This window comes from Eriocheir sinensis, unplaced genomic scaffold (genome assembly GCF_024679095.1).
Source record: "Eriocheir sinensis breed Jianghai 21 unplaced genomic scaffold, ASM2467909v1 Scaffold106, whole genome shotgun sequence".
NCBI classification, from domain to species: Eukaryota; Metazoa; Arthropoda; class Malacostraca; order Decapoda; family Varunidae; genus Eriocheir; species Eriocheir sinensis.
In genome coordinates, this window is record NW_026110363.1 from 713053 (window position 1) to 724430 (window position 11378).

The following is an 11378-nucleotide window of genomic DNA, read 5'->3' on the forward strand; positions in this document are numbered from 1 at the left end:
TTTTTTGTTGTAGTTAACACTACTTCTTTAAATGTTCTAAAAACTTTTTCAGTATCTGTACTATCACACTTTCCCATTTTTCACTTAAGGCCTCTGCCATTTCATGTTATACTCATCTTTTATTTATTTTTCCTGTAACTTTCCTATCTTCAGTATTTCCTTTTTTACTTCACCTTTCTTTTCAAACACTCACTTTTGCAAGATGGTCAGAGCCATCGAACATTCCGCTTACTACCTTCGCGTCACAAATATCCTTTCTCAGTCTTCCATCTACTGCCACATAATCAATCAATCCTTTCTGCTCATAATCATTCCTACCCCTCCATGTGTATATGTGGATATTATAGGCAAAAGTAATAAAGCCCCACACATCAGAAGTTGTATTACTTTGCCTAGGTTATGCAGATGATGTCGTATTAGTGGAAGAACTTTGCCTGATCCTAAATGACTTTGGTATGGAATGGAAACTTATCTTTAAACAAAATAATGGAAAGTCACACCAGCAGTAGGACAGCGGGTGCTGGGAAACAATATCTTAGAGGTAATACAAACTCATGGTTATTTAGTATTTGAGATAAGCAAGGAGGCCATAGGAGAAAGCACAAAGAAAAGTAAATGAAGCCAAGGTAAGGAAAATGACGGGTGTTAACATCAGTGGTAGAGAAGGGAAATTAGCCAGTATGAATATGGAAGTTGCTTTTGGATGGGGAAAGTAGTAACCCCACAGCTATCTTGTATGGGTCAGCAAAACTAACACTTAAGATGTCGGGAGATTAGAAGTCATTCAAGACCAGTTGGCATGATAGTGTTCACATGCTCTCAGGGGAAATAGGGTGAGGCTTCTGAGAAAGGTTAACAAAGGGGAAGCTGAGTTTCAAATGAGTGAACACCGGTGGGCCAAATTAATATAACTGGAAATTGAAGACAATCCCCTTTGGAAAACGGAAATATACAGAGAGGGAAAGCATATGACGACACTGGAGCAGAGTGAAACAATGTGAATGGGAGACCTGTCAAAGATAGTTGAGAAAAGTGGCCTCTGTGAATGGAGAAGTACCTATGCCTATCTATAGTACAGCAGATAGGTGTAGAAGCTCGGGAAACATTAGAACATTTTATAATAGTACTAATGATTGTGTGCCTTGACCCACTGAGGCAAAGATATACCAGAGTAACCTGACTGAAAGTTGATATATATAAAAATAAATAAACAAGAAAGTCACTGAACACACGAGTCTGAAATTATGGTAGCCATCTCACGTGAGGCTAATGCATTATGTGCTGTATGTTGGTCTCTGAATACAGTACAGTGACAAACAGCTTGAATATTGAAGAAACTTCAAACTACTGAGGAGTGTGAATTAACGCATCTTAGCACATTGCATTTTGGCGGTAGAGGGGTCAGGTTAGGTTGGTCATAGGCTAGGCATAGTTAGGTTTGGTCAGGTCTGGTTAGATTTAGTTTGTTTTGACTTGTCTACTTTTATTATTTGGTAATTCCGTGTGATACGCTTCGCGCTACGCCTTTGTTGTCACCGGCGGCTGAGGAGACGACGTCAGGGCAGTAATATACATATTTTACCAAAACACATAAAAGAATAGTGGAGGTACACCGGAAACATGAAAAGATGCACCTTTATAACGATCATAGGCAATAAAGACCACAAGAGGAAGAAGAAGAAGGCTCGTTTATGTCGATCATTTACTCCATTGATGTGTCTATTGTTTCCAAACAAGCTTTTGTGTACAGATAGATAACGTGTTGAATGCATTATAGCTATTTCATCTCTGCATAATATGCACTGTGGTAGCTATATACAATGCTTTTGCAAGTTGTCGTTTTGCTAGGCGATGCACTTCATACCGGTATTTTGCTCAAAAAATACTTAGCTTAGAGTCCGCTAAGGGGAATTCTAAGTAATACTTAAGGGCCTATGCTTAGCTAAAAGTTGTTAAGTGCAAGGCTTAGTATTATTCTTAGAATATTTGTGCATACGGCCCCAGGCACACAGAGGCACGACAGACTCGCACACCGCTCACGAACGGGGCATTCAGCTGAACCCCTGCCATCCCCGACACGCGTCTTGCTCACACTGGCCTCCCGCTCGACACCCTCAACTGTCCCTCAGCGCCTCTCGCTCGCAACTCCCCTCTGTCGCTCTCGTCCCAACACGTTGAGTTGCACCATGCTAAGCTAATATTGCATCATGCTACGATTTCATCGCATTACACATGCAATCACACACATACATATATATATCTATATATATATATATATATATATATATATATATATATATATATATATATATATATATATATATATATATATATATATATATATATATATATATTATTTCTGTTTTATTCGTTATATTTCAATTTTTATTTCTATTATTTTGTTTCGTTTATTTGTTTGATTTATTTTGTTATATGTTTTAACGTTTTTTGCTTTTTTAATCTTCATTTTAACATTTTCTAATTATTTTTTATTAATGTTTTTCTTGTTTTATTTATGTTTTATTTAATTATTAATTATTTTTTTCGTTTTATTTCTGTTTGATTTCGTTTGTGAGAGAAGAAGCGAAGGAAAAATGGAGAAAAAGTTGATTATTATTGCCATTTTCTCCTATTTCCAGACCATCGCCGGGGCTGTCACTACCCGTGGAAATACTTGAAAGCTTGAACTATCCATCGCCACCCTGGAAATGCCTGCAAATAGTCTGGAAATAGGAGAAACATGGCTTTGAAATGGGATGTTATTGTTGCCATCCCTCCTAATGCATTACCTATGGGTCAAGATGAAGGAGAAAAAAGCTTATTATTATTGGTATTTTCTCCTATTTCCAGACCATCGGCGGGGCTGTGACTACCCATGGAAATAGTTAAAGGCTTGAACTATCCATCGCCACCTAGGAAAGGGCTGTAAATAGTCTGATAATACAACTAAAATGAAAATTAAATCAAATCTAAAACCATCAGCTATGCTAAAATATATAAACAAACATTCAGCGTTGCAAGTTTGCCATTTTCCAGGTCGATGTTTTCGTACAATTTAGCGAGTATTAAAGTCGGCTAATGGGAGCGAGATTTTGTCGTGTATAAGAAATATATGCAATTTGGACTCCCACGTGCACATGTTCCTTGTTCGTTGATACGCGTGAGTAACGGGAAGCATACGCTGCTGGGCCCGGCATGGCAGTCACACTTAGCGGGTTCTTTAAAGTCTTTCCTTCTAACTCTTTCGTTCTTTCTTCGTTTCTTCCGACTTATCTATTCTTTACTTTTTTCCATTCTTCATTCATTCATTCATTCATGCCCTCAGAGTAGCGGATATAAAAAATCAGGCTTGGCAACGCTGACCAACATCCAAGACCCAGGGGCCGTATGCACAAATATTCTAAGAATAATACTAAGCCTTGCACTTAACAGCTTTTAGCTAAGCATTGGCCCTTAAGTATTACTTAGAATTCCCCTTAGCGGACTCTAAGCTAAGTATTTTTTGAGCAAAATACCGGTATGAAGTGCATCGCCTAGCAAAACGACCACTTGCAAAAGCATTGTATATAGCTACCACAGTGCATATTATGCAGAGATGAAATAGCTATAATGCATTCAACACGTTATCTATCTGTACACAAAAGCTTGTTTGGAAACAATAGACACAACAGTGGAGTAAATGATCGACATAAACGAGCCTTCTTCTTCTTCCTCTTGTGGTCTTTATTGCCTATGATCGTTATAAAGGTGCATCTTTTCATGTTTCCGGTGTACCTCCACTATTCTTTTATGTGTTTTGGTAAAATATGTATATTACTGCCCTGACGTCGTCTCCTCAGCCGCCGGTGACAACAAAGGCGTAGCGCGAAGCGTATCACACGGAATTACCAAATAATAAAAGTAAACAAGTCAAAACAAACTAAATCTAACCAGACCTGACCAAACCTAACTATGCCTAGCCTATGACCAACCTAACCTGACCCCTCTACCGCCAAAATGCAATGTGCTAAGATGCGTTAACTCACACTCTTTAATAGTTTGAAGTTTCTTCAATATTCAAGCTGTTTGTCACTGTACTGTATTCAGAGACCAACATACAACACATAATGCATTAGCCTCACGTGAGATGGCTACCATAATTTCAGACTCGTGTGTTCAGTGACTTTCTTGTTTATTTATTTTGATATATATCAACTTTGTCAGGTTACTCTGGTATATCTTTATCTCAGTGGGTCAAGGCACACAATCACTAGTACTATTATAAAATGTTCTAATGTTTCCCGAGCTTCTTCACCTATCTGCTGTACTATAGATAGGCATAGGTACTTCCATTCACAGAGGCCACTTTTCTCAACTATCTTTGACAGGTCTCCCATTCACATTGTTTCACTCTGCTCCAGTGTCGTCATATGCTTTCCCTCTCTGTATATTTCCTTTCTCCAAAGGGGATTGTCTTGAATTTCCAGTGTTATATTAATTTAATTGGCCCACCGGTGTTCACTCATTTCCTCTCTTTGAAACTCAGATTCACTTATGTTGACCATTCTCATTAGCTTCACCCCATTTCACCTGAGAGCATGTGAACTCTATCATGCCAACTGGTCTTGAATGACTTCTAATCTCCTGACATCTTAAGTGTTAGTCCTGCTGACCCATACAAGATAGCTGTGGGGTTACTACTTTCCCATCCAAAAGCAACTTCCATATTCATACTGGCTAATTTCCTTCTCTACCACTGATGTTAACACCCGTCATTTTCCTTACCTTGGCTTCATTCAGTTTTTTGTGCTTTCTCCTATGGCCTCCTTGCTTATCTCAAATGCTAAATAACCATGTGTTTCTATTACCTCTAAGATATTGTTTCCCAGCACCTGCTGTCCTACTGCTGGTGTGAATTTCCATTATTATGTTTAAAGATAAGTTTCCATTCCATACCAAAGTCATTTAGGATCAGGCAAAATCCTTCCACTAATACTACATCATCTGCATAACCCAGGCAAAGCAATACAACTTCTGATGTGGGGCTTTATTACTTTTGCCTATATCCACATATACACATGGAGGAGGGGAATGATTATGAGCAGAAAGGATTGATTGATTATGTGGCAGTAGATGGAAGACTGAGAAAGGATATCTGTGACGCGAAGGTAGTAAGGGATGTTCGATGGCTCTGACCATCTTGCAAAAGTGGGTGTTTGAAAAGAAAGGTGAAGTAAAAAGGAAATACTGAAGATAGAAAAGTTACAGGAAAAAGAAATAAAAGATGAGTATGAGGTGAAATGGTAGATGCCTTAAGTGAAAAATGGGAAAGTGTGAAAGATAGTACAGACACTGAAAAAGTTTTTAGAACATTTAAAGAAGTAGTGTTAACTACAACAAAAAAGTGGTAGGAATGAAAGTGGTGAGAGATGGAAAAAGAAACGGAAATTCATGGTGGACAGAAGAGATAAGGAGGATAGTAAGAGAGAAAAGGGAACTTTTTAAAGAAAACTTAAGAAAGAAATGTGGTTGAGCAAGTAAAAAGGGAAAGGAAAAAGAAATATAGAGAATGCAAAATGAAATTAAAACAAGCAATAAAAGAAAGTAAGAAGAGAGTTGGTGAAGACTTTGGAAAAGACTAAGTGAAAATATAAAGGAACAGGAAATCATATTGGAAAGAAGTAAAAAACGAAAGAAAAGCATCACCCCAATAATATCTCCCCAAGGAAAATTAATGAAGTTATGGATGAGAATGGAAAGATGTTGAAAGACGGGGAAGCTGTGAAAGAGACATGGAGAGAATATTTCAAAAACTTAATGAATTTTGATGATGGACGTCCAGCAGCTGTTACAGCAACAGTTTTGAGCGGAGGTAGAGGAGGAGTATATAAAGAAAGAAGTATAACATATGAAGAAGTAAATCAGGCATTAAAAAGATTAAAAAATGGAAAAGCAGCAGGAACTGATGGAATCAATCAAATATTTTCCTTCAGGATGGTAGGAGAAAAAATAATAGCAAAAGGAAAGAAACTATACACTGCCTTCATGGACTTTGAAAAAGCTTGACAGATTCGATTGGATTGCATTGTGGGATGTTTTAAAGATTTATGGTGTGGGAGGAAAACTGCTTAGTGCAATAAAGTCTTTCTATGAGGATGCATCTGCATGTGTCAAAATTACTGGAGAAACAAGTGAACATTTTGAGATAAAGGTGGGATTAAGGCAGGGGCGTGTCATGTCACCATGGTTATTCAATATTTATATGGATGGTGTCATGGGAGAAATAAAGGGCAAAGTTGGAGTAAAAATGTACGCTGAGGGAAGGCAGTGGGTGCTGAATTCAATCCTGTTTTCTGATGACACGGTGCTCATTGCAGAAAATGAAAGTGACTTACAAAACTTGGTCAGTGATTTTCAGAGCGTCTGTAAAAGGAGAAAGCTGAAAGTAAATGTCAACAAAAGTAAAGTGATGGTTTGTGAGGGGAGTAGAAGTGAGGTTGTAGATTTTGTATGCCCATATAGAGTGGGAACTGAATGTGAAAAAGAATGAAAAATAATTCTGAATGGTGAAGAAATGGAGGAGGTCAATGAGTTTAAGTACCTTGGATCAGTTATCAGTTGAAAATACAATAATAGTACCAACCCTCACATATGCAAGTGAAACATGGGCCTGGAATGAAAGTCAGAGGTCTAGAGTGCAGGCAGTGGAAATGAGTTATTTGAGGAGTGCTTGTGGTGTGAGTAGAATGGATGGAATAAGTAATGAAAGTGTGTATGAGCGTTTTGGAATGTGTCACGGGGGTGAAGGGAATAAGTGACTTTAAAGTGGTTTGGCCACATGGAGCGAATGGAGGAGAGTAAGATGACCAGAAGGGTGTATGTTAGATTGAGGGAGGGAATGTTAGAGGACGACCTCCAGTGAAATGGAGAGATAGGGTGCAGGAGTACGTTAGGGAGAAGGATGAGAGATCCTTGAGAAACTTTGAGCAGGCAAGGAGGGAGTGTCCGGATAGAGAAAGATGGAAACTTCTGCCGTGGCCATCCTTTGGTGGGAGCTCCTAAGAGCAGGCGTCGATGAGATGATGATGATGAATGAATTGAGAGGAATCACAGCAGAAATGTTGAAGTGTGGAGATGAAGTTACTATATGAATGGTCAAGATATGTGAAGTGGCCTGGGAAGGGGGGGGGAGGTCCCAGCAGACTTGACAAAAGCCATCATGGTCCCAGTTTACAAGGGGAAGGGCAGGAGAGGGGAGGTGGGAGTTGTAGGGGTATAAGTCTGCTGAGTGTAGGCTACCTGGAAAGGTATATGGAAAAGTCCTAATTGAGACTGCGCAAAGGCTTACAGAAGAGAAAATCAGTGAAGAACAAGGAGACTTCAGGAAGGGAAGAGGATGTGGATCAGATATTTTCCTTCAGGATGGTGTTTTATTAGAAAAAATATTAGCAAAAGGAAAAAATACTATGCTGCCTTCATGGATCTAGTTATTCTAAAGAAAGTTTATGACAGAGTCGATTGGCTGGCATTGTGGGACGTCTTAAAGATATATGGTGTGGGAGGAAAACTGCTTTATGCAATAAAGTCTTTCTATGAGGATGCATCTGCATGTGTCAAAATTACTGGAGAAACAAGTGAACATTTTGAGATGAAAGTGGGCTAAGGCAGGGGTGTGTCATGTCATCGTGGTTGTTCAATATTTATATGGATGGTGTTATGAGAAATGAAGGGCAAAGTTGGGGAAATTGAAGTAAAAATGTATGCTGAGGGAGGGAAGGAAGTGGGTGATGAATTCAATCTTATTTGCTGATGACACAGTGCTCATTGCAGAAAATGAGAGTGACTTACAAAATTTGGTCAGTGTTTTTGATAGTGTCTGTAAAAGGAGAAAGCTGAAAGTAAATGTCAACAAAAGTAAAGTGATGGTTTGTGAGCGGAGTAGAAGGGAGGTTGTAGAGTTTGTATGCCCATATAGAGTGGGCATTGAATGTGAAAAAGAATGCCAAATAATTTTGAATGGTGAAGAAATGGAGGAGGTTAACGAGTTTAGGTACCTTGGATCAGTTATGTGTAAGCATGGTGGTACAGAAGGAGAGAAAAGAGAAAGGGCATTGCAAGGATTGATTGATTGGAGGAGAAGCTGCGGATCCATCTCTGGCATGCCATCTCATTGTTGGGGGCTGAATTTCTCCATGGCATGGACTGGACCTCTGCCGGACACTGCCATGGCACAAACCCGACTGATGGAGACAACTGATTTCTTCTTCCACATCATGTTTGGCCCTGAAATATGAGTACAAGTACACATACACAACATAATATATATATATATATATATATATATATATATATATATATATATATATATATATATATATATATATATATATATATATATATATATATATATATATATATATATATATATATATATATATATATATATATATATATATTAATTGGGATGTTTTTCCTTGATTAGTGTACTATACTAAAAGAGGTTAACCCGGTAGCTGCAGGGATCATGTTTCTTAAAGGTCCCTCCGAGCGAGAAAAATGAGAAAAAATCATCACTCACGCAAACCATTTCATAATATATATCAACACATTTGTGATCAGTTTATGCATCGTCTATTTTTTGGGGTTTATATCATGACAAAAATGTGGCCCATCGCTGGTACACGGTAAAGCCACAAATTTGGCCTGTTGCTGCTACCAGGTTAAGTTGGACTATGAATGGACAGATGTTGTTTTAAGAGCATCTGAAATAAACTTATGGGACTGATATATGATAATTAAATCTGTGATATTTATTAAGATGTGTCCAGTGATTTAATTGGCAAAGAATAGCAAAACACAAGCTAAGAAAATAAAAGTACTGAACTGATTGGCGTATCGAGGCAGGAAATGGCCATCGGAGAAATACGAATGGATTAGTAATTAATATACCCGAAGCAAGAACTAAAAGACATTGCATCAACATACGTATGTGATGGAATAACAGGCATTATCTACATGAGTTATTTACTGCACAGTGCACACTATATGGGCTGGCAACATTGTCTTATTTTCTAGCAATTGAAGTTGCTTATATTGTGCATTATATTCTTGCATGGGAATGATTGCTTGATGCTGGATGATAAAAACTAAATGATTAAACAATAATGTTATGTGGCGAATACCAGCTTGAGGTCACTCTAGGTCTAGGAGGACTTGCTCGTTGTTGTCAATGTCATCACGATCACTGCAAATAGATACATTACAATTAGAAATGCTTTGGTACCTGCCCTATATCTATATCTATACTTGTCCAGAAGTCAAAACTCTTGACTCATGGACCAATTTGCAATTTTTTTTGTTCAAAAAGATTTTAGCATTGTTCATTGACTTTAATAGCTATTTGGGAGTAAGACTAAGAATAATCATAAAATTCACTTTTAGATCTCCATAAGAAAGGAAGCTGCAAATAACAAAAGCCATAATATACTGTGAGCTAATTAATTTTAAATGTGAAAAAAAAGACATGACCAAAACAAATTAAACAATACTACAATGCTAGCTAGCATGGGTATTAGTATCATTTTGCAACACCCAGGGATTCCTGGGAGGTATTTTACAGGAAGGATAGCTACCGTTCGTTAAGTAGGATCAATGAGGTCAGGTGACGTTTATAATTTTTTGTTAGGTTAAAATAAGGCAACATCCTGAATGATAGTTAGTTTGGTAAAAAATTTACGTCCAAAATCAAAATGTTTGTTTAAAAAATAGTCAGTAACACAAATCGGAAATTTATCTGAGTTAGGAGAGGTGAACTTATATTAAGTTAGGTATGTCAGAGCAAGGTTTCTAAACAAGTTGATTTAGGATTAAAGGAAAAAAGTCATAAGTGATGCAACTAATAGTGTGCAAGCTTGAGTACTAGAGCAAGTTCGGTTTAAGAGCTACCGGTACGTCAAATTGATTTGGTTTGGTTACTAAAATAAGCAAAGGAAGGTAATTTTGTTAGGACACTTCTGACATTTGAGTTAGGTTATGAATATCAACTTTTCTAAATGATAGTTGATTTGGTTAAAACTGGCTATCTTAAATAGCAGATTAAGTTGAAATAACTATATGTCAACGATAAATTTACCCAGGTTAGGTTAATATGATTAGGCTTGGTTTATCGCCGCTGGGAGGTTAGTCAAGTAAAAATGAAATAACAGACACTAGTGACCCAAATAGGTATTGTTTAGGGTTTGGTAGGGTTGGTGGGAAACGTTTGTTGAAGTCAGTCACAAGATTAACAGGTGTGTTAGGTTTAAAGAGTTGAATATTGTAAAGGATAAGTCTGGCGAGGTAAAATATTGGCTCACCTGTGTTCGTTCCTTGGGCAGGAGTCTGTGGCTGCCGGTGTTGATCACAGGTAAGATACACGTGCACCATGGTGATTACTGGACCTTCACAGACTACCTAAGGTGAGTGATAACAGACACTGGATGCCCTCCAGGCTATGGCTGAGGGCTGTATAACGCCAGCCACACACTGCGGCCCGCGGGGCTTCCAGCAAGGTTACTCCCAGGGCTCCTTGTGTGACAGCCTGTGGATGGTGGCAGGCGGTCACCAGCCATCGCTTGGAGGGTCTCCAGTGTCTGTTATCACTCAATCTCTGTCAGTCTGTGAAGGTTGCACCTGCATTTTACCTGTCAGCGAACACCACTTCAGTCGTGATGGCCATGTAGGTGTTTCCAAGGTCCGCCTCGCCGAACCACTCATCTCAGCACGGTCAGCACAGTCCACAGATATTTCAGGATGAGTTTCAAATCATTACACGCCTCCAATTCGTCTTGACGAGGCCGATATGTTCGGAGGTGATGCCTTTCCTCCCGCTGTAATCCACCATGTTGCAATACTTATGCATTTTTAACGGTGCTATGGGAGCCCCTTCCCCGCCTGAAATTTTCCGCCCGCTAAGTGCTCCAGCTTCAGCGCTAAGCGGCCCAGCGCCATTTTAAGTAGAAAACTTAACGATTCTTTGCCGTTAAGTGCATTTAGCGATGCTAAGAACGTTTGTGTATACCGCCCCTGGCTGGGGAGAAATCCCGAGCCACCTGTGACATCAGGATCAAGATCAGGATCAGGCAGAACCAAATGTTGCACTGCCATCCATCCTGTATGGGGTAAATATAATAAACATCACAAAGACAGACATAAAAAAGTTGCAGAGGATAGAGAATGGGGTGTACAGGAAGATTTTGAGGGCACCAATGTATGCACAGGAAGCAGCACTCAGGGGGGAAATAAGAAGCTCCTGTGTTAAAAACAGGATAAGGGAGGGACAGTGGAAGTACCTAAGGTATGTTCTTGTGGAAGGAAACGATTTGGTGAGAAGGGTGGGAGAGGAGGTGATAGAGAAGAGA